The sequence below is a fragment of the Nelusetta ayraudi genome, unplaced genomic scaffold (assembly GCF_046127955.1).
Source record: "Nelusetta ayraudi isolate G7.1 ecotype Tasmania unplaced genomic scaffold, CSIRO-AGI_Nayr_v1 ptg000034l, whole genome shotgun sequence".
Classification (NCBI taxonomy): Eukaryota; Metazoa; Chordata; class Actinopteri; order Tetraodontiformes; family Monacanthidae; genus Nelusetta; species Nelusetta ayraudi.
The window spans coordinates 6,012,875-6,024,465 of NW_027466084.1; the positions used below are offsets into that span (position 1 = coordinate 6,012,875).

Genomic DNA, 11,591 nt, shown 5'->3' on the forward strand with positions numbered 1-11,591 from the left:
GTGCTGTGCTTTACATTCATTCATTCATTCATTTTCCATACCCGCTTAGTCCCGAACTCAGGGTCACGGGAGTCTGCTGGTGCCTCTCCCAGCTGTCTTAGGGCAAAGGCAGGGGACACCCTGGACAAGGGTGTCCAGGGTAAATGTGACGTATCGGCTTCGGCACTATTCAGATCAAATAAAGACCAGACAGGGACAGGAAAAAGAGTTTCGCTGTTGTTTTACACGCAAAACTACCGGGGTTGTCGCGTGAGCTTGCAATCCTGGCGTAAACTGATGGAGACGCCTCGCTCGGAAAATGCGCTTCAAAGTCACGCACTGCAGACGCGCCGAAGATCCTGGGAGATGCTACTGGCAAAACGTCTGCATCACACACACACACACACACACACACACACACACACACACACACACACACACACACACACACACACACACACACACACACACACACACACACACACACACACACACACACACACCAATTATCCCTAACCTATGCGCTGGAAAACACAAAACTATACAGCAAAACATCTTAACGTAAACACACTTTTATTGATAAAATCAAACATAGGCAGATATAACCTAAACAATTTTAAACCATGAGTTTTCTGTGCAATGATGAGCATAAATGCACATGGGAACATGTTGACCCATTTAATCCTCTTTCTTTCTTTATCATTGGACTACAAATATATTTCTGAATGAATATGTTTTCCTGTTTTATCGGAAGTGGATCTTTTTGACTTGCTCATTTTAAAAGTAGCTTGCATGTTGAAAAAGTGTGAGCACCCCTGATCTATGCCCTTTTCCAAGTCCCACAATCACTTTCACTGTCATCTGCCTGATTACACCCATGCCATTTTCAGAAAAAAATTGCACAAACAGAATACATTCAAAAAATTTATCATACACATAGTTATCAAGTCAAGTTATTTATTTATTGTCATTGTTGAACAAAGTTAACAACAAAATTTGTTTGGAGCATCCCCATAACCACTGGCATCAGTACCCATAAAAATAATCCTAAATAAGTGAGAAAAAAAAACAAAAAAATATATATAATTTATGTACAGAAATTATTTGGTCATTCATTTTTTGCAATTCATAGTCATTCCCAACAGACACAAAAATTCAATGCATCACACGTGGTTCAGACACAGCTTGCCTGTGATTGTACATTTGGCCAGTAGGTGGTTTCGTGTGCACATGAAGCTTCGAGAAATGAACCGTTTCTCGAACCATTTGGCTCAAGTGGTTCAATGCCTCATGAGGCTTCACCTCACCATCACTACAGTCACTGCATCCTGAATCAGTCACACTCAAAGTCGCACACCACCTCTGCTTTGTTCTGGACTGTGGAATGGGCAATATTCATTTAATCTAATTAAATTCTGTTTTATTACTTTATGTCTATTTTAATGCTCTTTATTGGTGCTGAATGGAAGTGTGGTTGTTGTTTTATGAGCTAATGGATAGACAAGTGGCCTATAACATAAGACGCTTAAATGAAGTGAATAGGATATGTCCACAATGTCAAGAAAGGAAGCAGGGTGTCTTTAAAATCGATAACATTTGAATAAGTATTAAAAGTTGAGTTGATGTTATACTTGTATTGACATTATGAGTAATTTATACAACTTTTCCCAGGAACTTTTCCCAATGATGAGGTTGAGGGCCCATCATCTGCAATTCAGCATTCTGCAGGTAGTCAACACCAAAACAAGCGTATTCAGCTGTCATAATCCTGTTTGTAAATAATACATATAAACTGTGTACTTGTAATATAAGTCAAACTTTGGTAACTTGAATATAATTCTCACAAAGGGATTTTTCATGTGTATGCACTTTGTACCTGTTATGAATTAAAAAAAAAAAACATTCATAACTAAACTCAGTTGTTGGTTTCCATCTCTATAAGTTAACAAAGATACATAGATACCTATGAAACACTTGTTTATCTTGCTGAAACTAATACTAGGTTACTAGTACTAGATACACCAGTATACTCTCCCGGAGCACAGATCAACCCACTCAAACAAACAAAAAGCATTTTACTCAGTCAGATAAGATTACTAAATGCTGGATGATACACTGTTTTGTGCATTATTTGGGTAAATAAAATAGTTCTATTATTCATACCTCCGCCTACCATTTATTATTACCGAAGGCACAGGGCATTTAAAAAAACAAAACAAATGTCATTCCGGTGTGCCACCCTTCCACAGTCTGTGCCCCGAGCTTGCCCCCCCAAGAAAAAAATTCTAGGACCGCCCCTGTTTCCAACACTGTGGATGCTCGGTTGTTTATTGCAGCAGACAGATAAACAATTAAACGGCTAAAGCCATCTATTCCACCGTGAATGACAAATCTCCAGCTTTTGGTAAAAAAGGGAGAGAAGATGGAAAGAGAAATCTAAAATATATAAGGCATCAGATAGCTAATTGAAAAAGGTTCATGCACAGCTTATTTGACACAAAAAAGGTATGGTACAAAGATGAAAAGATTTGGAGTGGGTAGAAAATCTCAATGTTTCATTTGTTCAAGTATTTAAAAACAGTTTTGAAAAATACCGTATTAATTTGTGGTTTCCATCTATGTGCCACATTGCATTTGGTGCAGGAACAGAATACTGCCTCCGTCTTAGTGTGCGATTGGCCAAGGCTCGCACTTCAGTCCCAATTGGGTCCACTCTTCTTAAGGAATCACGTACTCTTTGAACTACAACAACAGCAAAAAAAAAAGAAAGACAAACTACATAAAATATTAAAGGCACAAATCCGTGTTAACACAGATAATGCTGACAAAAGGTATGATTTCATTTATTAAATACCCCCCCTTTCTTTTTTTAAATATACCGCCATTCTTTTTTTAATCATCCATGTAAGCACTTTTAGCTACATTTTGTACGGAAAGCGTTATACAAATAAAGCTAATTATATTTGTTTGTTTCGGTTAAACTGATGCACAATACAGATTACTGAATACATTCATGTGGGGATCAACTTCATTTCAAACTTACTTTGCACTCGTAATCCCCTGGCATGAAAGAATGCTCTCATCATTCTGTACCCTGTGTTTAGGTGACTGAGTTGGATTTCTGCAATGACGGCATCCAGCTCTTCATCACAAAGCGCCGAAATTCATGTCCGACATTCTAAACAAACAAAGAATAATTCCTGAAATTTTACTTGGCAAGAGCCAAAACATATATAATAATAACAATAATAATAATAATAATAATAATAATAATAATAAGAATAATAAACTATTATTTGTACAGCGCTAAATCACAACCAAAGGTGTCTCAAAGCGCTTTATACAATCGTATAATATATGATATATTATATATTATATCATATATTATATACTGATATATGATTAAAAGCGTCCATTTTCACTGCAACCATTTTGACGTGTATTTGTTGTATCATTAGTGTTATTAGGTACAAGTGTTGCTGCGTTCATTGCAAGGTTAACGTCATTTGCGTCAATAGATATGGAAAACAACTACACTTAAGTTTAAAAGAAATGTGCACGTTTTGTAAATGGCAATTTCTTAATATTATTATTATTAGTGTTCTTTTAAGGTGAAACAACAAAGAAGCCTTTAAGTCTAAATTGTTTAATAAATAGGTTAAGAGCAGTTGGTGTAAGTATGAAAGTCATTTCATTTATTTGTTGCATTAAGAGAGGCATTTATAGAGCGTCGTTGCCACCTACTGGCATCTTTCGGTAGTATTTCTGTTGTAATTTTGAAGCGAACTTTATACCGGAAGTAAGACACGGGAAACACACTGCCAGCGTTTTCTGATGAGCACCCGTTCCTGTAAACCAGTGTTTGTGTGCCGCGAGATATTGTCAGGTGTGCCGTGGGAAATTATCCCATTTGTGTGCCTGTGCAGTCTAGCGCCTGGCAGAGTAATCATGTAGTACTCTTCCATACCAGTAGGTGGCTAATTGCCTTGCGCTTGGACAAGCGAATTAGTGACGCATGGATGCAGCGACAGGTGTGTGGATTGTGGATAGCGGGACGACGGTTGAAAGTGATGGATAAGTTTTTGAAGAGGAAAAATGCTGACTCTGAACTGGACCCTGGACAAAATCCGGACCCAGATGAAGGCCCTAGTATTAGTGGAGGCAAAGACGGTGACGTCGAGCAAAGTTTCTGGCGTGAGGCAATACAATGAAAGCTATCTTTCATTTGGATTTACTTTTACCGGAGATGCAACGGCACCGACTCCGTTGTGCTTGGTATGTGGTGAAAAGCTCTCCAACAGTGCTATGGTCCCAAGGAAGCTTAAACGCCATCTCCAAACGAAACAGCCCTCAGTTCAAAAGAAAAATGTGGAGTATTTTGTTCGCCTGCGTGAACACACGGAGAAACAGGCAACTTTCATGAGAAAAACCGCAAAAGTAAACGAGAGAGCCCTTAAAGCTAGCTACCACGTCGCTGAACTAGGGTTGCCACCTACCAGAGTTACAAATCCGGGACCTCTGGTCTGGGGGGGTGTCTCAAGTCTGTCGACGGGGGGGGGGGGGGGGGTCACCGAAATATACGGGACACAAAGTGAAGTGCGTCCTGTATCAGTTCATTACGGACAGGTTTTTAGTTGCCAAGTACGGGACAATCGCGTATTTTACGGGAGTAGACCACAGGCAGAAATCAAATGAGGTTTTGTCATTTTCCCTTAAAAACGGGACAAATTGTGTCCCGGGAGAGATTTTATTTTTCCCGGGACAGGTGGTGAAAAAAGAGAACAATTCTGGGAAAAACGGGACGGGTGGCAACACTACGCTGAACTTGTGGCTAAATCAAAAAAGTCCCACACTGTGGCAGAGCAATTAATACTTCCCGCCTGCAAAGCCATTGTAAATGAGACGCTCGGACCCGAAGCGGCTAAAGAAATAGCCAAAGTCCCTCTCTCAGATGACACAATCTCCAGACGTATTAATGAGATGTCTGCAGACATCGAAAGTGTGGTTTTGGACAAGATCCCTATCAGTAAGAAATTTGCCTTGCAACTTGATGAGTCTACTGATATAAGTGTTGTTGCAGATTCTGAAGTTGACATTTCACTTTGATTTTCAGAGTGATGACACCCTGGAAAAACTCTCCATCATTATAAACTCTCCATCATTTATGCTCTATTCAGGTTGGAGTATTGCAGGTTGTCAAAGCTCAGCTGTGATTGGCTGCTCTCAGCTCTGAAGTCCAACCCCTCCCACCTCAGACACCTGGACCTGAGTGAGAACCTGCTGCAGGATTCAGCAGTGAAGGAGCTGAGTGGTTTTCTGCAGAGTCCAGACTGTAAACTGGAGACTCTGAGGTCAGTTCACCCTCTTCACTTTACAACTTCTATCACTCTTGTTGTTGTCGTCATGATTTGCACTTGACTGCTGTTGGAAATTCAATTTGCAGACACTGGTTTGTGTTTGAAATGAATGAAACTGGGTTTAAAGGTACAGTGTGTAAAATCCTCCCATCTAGTGGTCAGCTTGCAGATTGCAGATCCTGAAGTGGACATTTCACTTTGATTTTCAGAGTGATGACACCCTGGAAAAACTCTCCATCATTATAAACTCTTCATCATTTATTCTCTATTCAGGTTGTGGTGCTGCAGTTTGTCAGAGCTCAGCTGTGATTGGCTGCTCTCAGCTCTGAAGTCCAACCCCTCCCACCTCAGACACCTGGACCTGGATGGGAACCAGCCGCAGGATTCAGGATTGAAGCCACTAATGGATCTTGTCCACAGCAGAGACTATCAACTGGAGAGTGTGAGGTTAGTACTGGTTTGGAACCATTGGATGATGGTTCCAGCACCAAAGCCAGTTGATCCCACAGCAGAGGTCCAGTGTTCCCAGTCACAGTGTGAGAGGAGGATGGTGACGTCCAGCTGCTCCTCATTCATCCAACATCTGCTGCCAAACTGCTTCTTCTCTCAGTTCACCACTCAATTATTGATCAGTTCATCTTCATCAGGCCTCAGTATCAGTCCAACACTCCATGGTCACATGACCTTCACATGTTCCACACTAGACATGTGACTGAGAGTCTGCTTCTTCTCACCAGTCACTCCACCATCTCCATCAACAGTCAGCGTCTCTGTGATGATGCGTTCAAGGACCGTGAGTCCTGACTCCTGCTGTCTCTTCTTCTCTCTACAGGTGGAGGTGAGGGAGGATGAGGAGGAGAGTGAAGAGGAGCGCTCCATCTAGTGGTGGCTGACAGAACTACAAGTGGAGCCAAACAGCAAGCTGTGTGTCACGACTAGTGATGGTGAGGTGAAGCCTCATGAGGCATTGAACCACTTGAGCCAACTGGTTCGAAGCTTCATGTGCACACGAAACCACCTACTGGCCAAATGTACAATCACAGGCAAGCTGTGTCTGAACCATGTGTGATGCATTGAATTTTTGTGTCTGTTATGTCTGTTGGGAATGACTATGAATTGCAAAAAATGAATGACCAAATAATTTCTGTACATAAATTATATATATATTTTTGTTGTTTTTTTCTCACTTATTTATGATTATTTTTATGGGTACTGATGCCAGTGGTTATGGGGATGCTCCAAACAAATTTTGTTGTTAACTTTGTTCAACAATGACAATAAATAAATAACTTGACTTGATAACTATGTGTATGATACATTTTTTGAATGTATTCTGTTTGTGCAATTTTTTTCTGAAAATGGCATGGGTGTAATGTTTGAATCGTATAATATATGATATATTATATATTATATAATATATTATATACTGATATATGATTAAAAGCGTCCATTTTCACTGCAACCATTTTGACGTGTATTTGTTGTATCATTAGTGTTATTAGGTACAAGTGTTGCTGCGTTCATTGCAAGGTTAACGTCATTTGCGTCAATAGATATGGAAAACAACTACACTTAAGTTTAAAAGAAATGTGCACGTTTTGTAAATGGCAATTTCTTAATATTATTATTATTAGTGTTCTGTTAAGGTGAAACAACAAAGAAGCCTTTAAGTCTAAATTGTTTAATAAATAGGTTAAGAGCAGTTGGTGTAAGTATGAAAGTCATTTCATTTATTTGTTGCATTAAGAGAAGCATTTATAGAGCGTCGTTTCCACCTACTGGCATCTTTCGGTAGTATTTCTGTTGTAATTTTGAAGCGAACTTTATACCGGAAGTAAGACACGGGAAACACACTGCCAGCGTTTTCTGATGAGCACCCGTTCCTGTAAACCAGTGTTTGTGTGCCGCGAGATATTGTCAGGTGTGCCGTGGGAAATTATCCCATTTGTGTGCCTGTGCAGTCTAGCGCCTGGCAGAGTAATCATGTAGTACTCTTCCATACCAGTAGGTGGCTAATTGCCTTGCGCTTGGACAAGCGAATTAGTGACGCATGGATGCAGCGACAGGTGTGTGGATTGTGGATAGCGGGACGACGGTTGAAAGTGATGGATAAGTTTTTGAAGAGGAAAAATGCTGACTCTGAACTGGACCCTGGACAAAATCCGGACCCAGATGAAGGCCCTAGTATTAGTGGAGGCAAAGACGGTGACGTCGAGCAAAGTTTCTGGCGTGAGGCAATACAATGAAAGCTATCTTTCATTTGGATTTACTTTTACCGGAGATGCAACGGCACCGACTCCGTTGTGCTTGGTATGTGGTGAAAAGCTCTCCAACAGTGCTATGGTCCCAAGGAAGCTTAAACGCCATCTCCAAACGAAACAGCCCTCAGTTCAAAAGAAAAATGTGGAGTATTTTGTTCGCCTGCGTGAACACACGGAGAAACAGGCAACTTTCATGAGAAAAACCGCAAAAGTAAACGAGAGAGCCCTTAAAGCTAGCTACCACGTCGCTGAACTAGGGTTGCCACCTACCAGAGTTACAAATCCGGGACCTCTGGTCTGGGGGGGTGTCTCAAGTCTGTCGACGGGGGGGGGGGGGGGGGGGGGGGGGTCACCGAAATATACGGGACACAAAGTGAAGTGCGTCCTGTATCAGTTCATTACGGACAGGTTTTTAGTTGCCAAGTACGGGACAATCGCGTATTTTACGGGAGTAGACCACAGGCAGAAATCAAATGAGGTTTTGTCATTTTCCCTTAAAAACGGGACAAATTGTGTCCCGGGAGAGATTTTATTTTTCCCGGGACAGGTGGTGAAAAAAGAGAACAATTCTGGGAAAAACGGGACGGGTGGCAACACTACGCTGAACTTGTGGCTAAATCAAAAAAGTCCCACACTGTGGCAGAGCAATTAATACTTCCCGCCTGCAAAGCCATTGTAAATGAGATGCTCGGACCCGAAGCGGCTAAAGAAATAGCCAAAGTCCCTCTCTCAGATGACACAATCTCCAGACGTATGAATGAGATGTCTGCAGACATCGAAAGTGTGGTTTTGGACAAGATCCCTATCAGTAAGAAATTTGCCTTGCAACTTGATGAGTCTACTGATATAAGTGTTGTTGCAGATTCTGAAGTCGACATTTCACTTTGATTTTCAGAGTGATGACACCCTGGAAAAACTCTCCATCATTATAAACTCTCCATCATTTATGCTCTATTCAGGTTGGAGTATTGCAGGTTGTCAAAGCTCAGCTGTGATTGGCTGCTCTCAGCTCCGAAGTCCAACCCCTCCCACCTCAGACACCTGGACCTGAGTGAGAACCTGCTGCAGGATTCAGCAGTGAAGGAGCTGAGTGGTTTTCTGCAGAGTCCAGACTGTAAACTGGAGACTCTGAGGTCAGTTCACCCTCTTCACTCGACAACTTCTATCACTCTTGTTGTTGTCGTCATGATTTGCACTTGACTGCTGTTGGAAATTCAATTTGCAGACACTGGTTTGTGTTTGAAATGAATGAAACTGGGTTTAAAGGTACAGTGTGTAAAATCCTCCCATCTAGTGGTCAGCTTGCAGATTGCAGATTCTGAAGTGGACATTTCACTTTGATTTTCAGAGTGATGACACCCTGGAAAAACTCTCCATCATTATAAACTCTTCATCATTTATTCTCTATTCAGGTTGTGGTGCTGCAGTTTGTCAGAGCTCAGCTGTGATTGGCTGCTCTCAGCTCTGAAGTCCAACCCCTCCCACCTCAGACACCTGGACCTGGATGGGAACCAGCTGCAGGATTCAGGAGTGAAGCCACTAATGGATCTTGTCCACAGCAGAGACTATCAACTGGAGAGTGTGAGGTCAGTACTGGTTTGGAACCATTGGATGATGGTTCCAGCACCAAAGCCAGTTGATCCCACAGCAGAGGTCCAGTGTTCCCAGTCACAGTGTGAGAGGAGGATGGTGACGTCCAGCTGCTCCTCATTCATCCAACATCTGCTGCCAAACTGCTTCTTCTCTCAGTTCACCACCCAATTATTGATCAGTTCATCTCCATCAGGCCTCAGTATCAGTCCAACACTCCATGGTCACATGACCTTCACATGTTCCACACTAGACATGTGACTGAGAGTCTGCTTCTTCTCACCAGTCACTCCACCATCTCCATCAACAGTCAGCGTCTCTGTGATGATGCGTTCAAGGACCCTGAGTCCTGACTCCTGCTGTCTCTTCTTCTCTCTACAGGTGGAGGTGAGGGAGGATGAGGAGGAGAGTGAAGAGGAGCGCTCCATCTAGTGGTGGCTGACAGAACTACAACAAGTGGAGCCAAACAGCAAGCTGTGTGTCACGACTAGTGATGGTGAGGTGAAGCCTCATGAGGCATTGAACCACTTGAGCCAACTGGTTCGAAGCTTCATGTGCACACGAAACCACCTACTGGCCAAATGTACAATCACAGGCAAGCTGTGTCTGAACCACGTGTGATGCATTGAATTTTTGTGTCTGTTATGTCTGTTGGGAATGACTATGAATTGCAAGAAATGAATGACCAAATAATTTCTGTACATAAATTATATATATATATATTTTGGGTTTTTTTTCTCACTTATTTATGATTCGTTTTATCGGTACTGATGCCAGTGGTTATGGGGATGCTCCAAACAAATTTTGTTGTTAACTTTGTTCAACAATGACAATAAATAAATAACTTGAATTGATAACTATGTGTATGATACATTTTTTGAATGTATTCTGTTTGTGCAATTTTTTTCTGAAAATGGCATGGGTGTAATCAGGCAGATGACAGTGAAAGTGATTGTGGGACTTGGAAAAGGGCATAGATCAGGGGTGCTCACACTTTTTCAACATGCAAGCTACTTTTAAAATGAGCAAGTCAAAAAGATCCACCTCCTATAAAACAGGAAAAGTCATTCAGAAATATATTTGTAGTCCAATGATAAAGAAAGAAAGAGGATTAAATGGGTCAACATGTTCCCATGTGCATTTATGCTCATCATTGCACAGAAAACTCATGGTTTAAAATTGTTTAGGTTATATCGGGTTATATATAGTTCGGGACTAAGCGGGTATGGAAAATGAATGAATGAATGAATGTAAAGCACAGCACATATAAGAACAAAATCCAGCACATCGTACATTATGACCAAAATCAACCAGATCCACCGTATTTTCTAATCCTGCCTGAACGATTCTACCTGCTGTAATTGACGCGGATCTCTCTCTCTCTCTCTCTCTCTCTCTCACACTCACTCCCTCTCTCCCTCTCTCTCTCCATGCGATAGACCCAAAACTCCCTTCGCAATTGACCAGTAGATCGCGATGGACGTAATGGGCACCCCTGGCATAGATGCTTGTGTAACATGGACATTGATGTACAGGACAGGGGGCTCCATCCTATCACCTCTCCTCTCCTCACTCTCTCCCTAAGCTCTCAAAAATATCTCCAAACTAAACGCTATCTAGTCTCAAACACTCCAAACTATAAACGCTATCCAAAATCTAGTAATCCAAACTCTCTCCAAATCTCAGTTGACTGCAACTCTCCTACAATAACCCCCATTTTGAATGGAGCCTGAGGGGTCTATATAAACCGTTAAAATATGAATTGCATATATATATATATATATATATATATATATGTATATATATATATATATATTAAAAGCGCGACTATTTCCCTGTGAAATGTCGGGCTTTGCTCTTGGTGAATTGTTGAGTTTCAGTTCGACGCGCCCAAGCGTGCTTGTGATAAACAAAAATTCTGGAGGATGCGGCGATCCACTGTTCAGATTGTTTATTTGCAATCCAAAAACAAAAACGGTCTTACCGCGACAGCGGACAATGCGGCACAGGTTGCTTGCAAACTCACAGATCGACAAAGTAATCCAACAATCGTCAAGAAATGAGAAATCCAAAAAGTGCTTGAAAAGCGGTCTAAAACTGTTAAACTGTGTAAAACTGGCTGCATTCAACTCAAGAGACCTGCCGGCCCCGTTAACCACCCTAATATAGTTCAGGTGCTGCAGTCACCTGCCTATGGTGATGTGGGGGCGTGGCCCTTAGCGCAACCAATACTAAGAAAATACTAAATAAATAAAACAATTACTTTTGTGTCCATAATTAACACATTAAGCCACAGTGCAAATAAATCAGAAATAAGGAAAGAAAATAAATATTTTGGCTCCAACATTCCGGCCCCTAATTGGCATGCAGGAAACAAATGTCAATTATCAAAACAAAACAGAGG

The 11,591-nt window shown here is 41.4% G+C and overlaps 1 protein-coding gene across 1 annotated transcript in view; it reads right to left on the reverse strand.

Moving 5' to 3' along the window:
• LOC142892538 (uncharacterized) overlaps positions 1-11,591 on the reverse strand; it is a 317,526-nt gene that overhangs the window by 264,847 nt on the left and 41,088 nt on the right. The window lies entirely within an intron of this gene.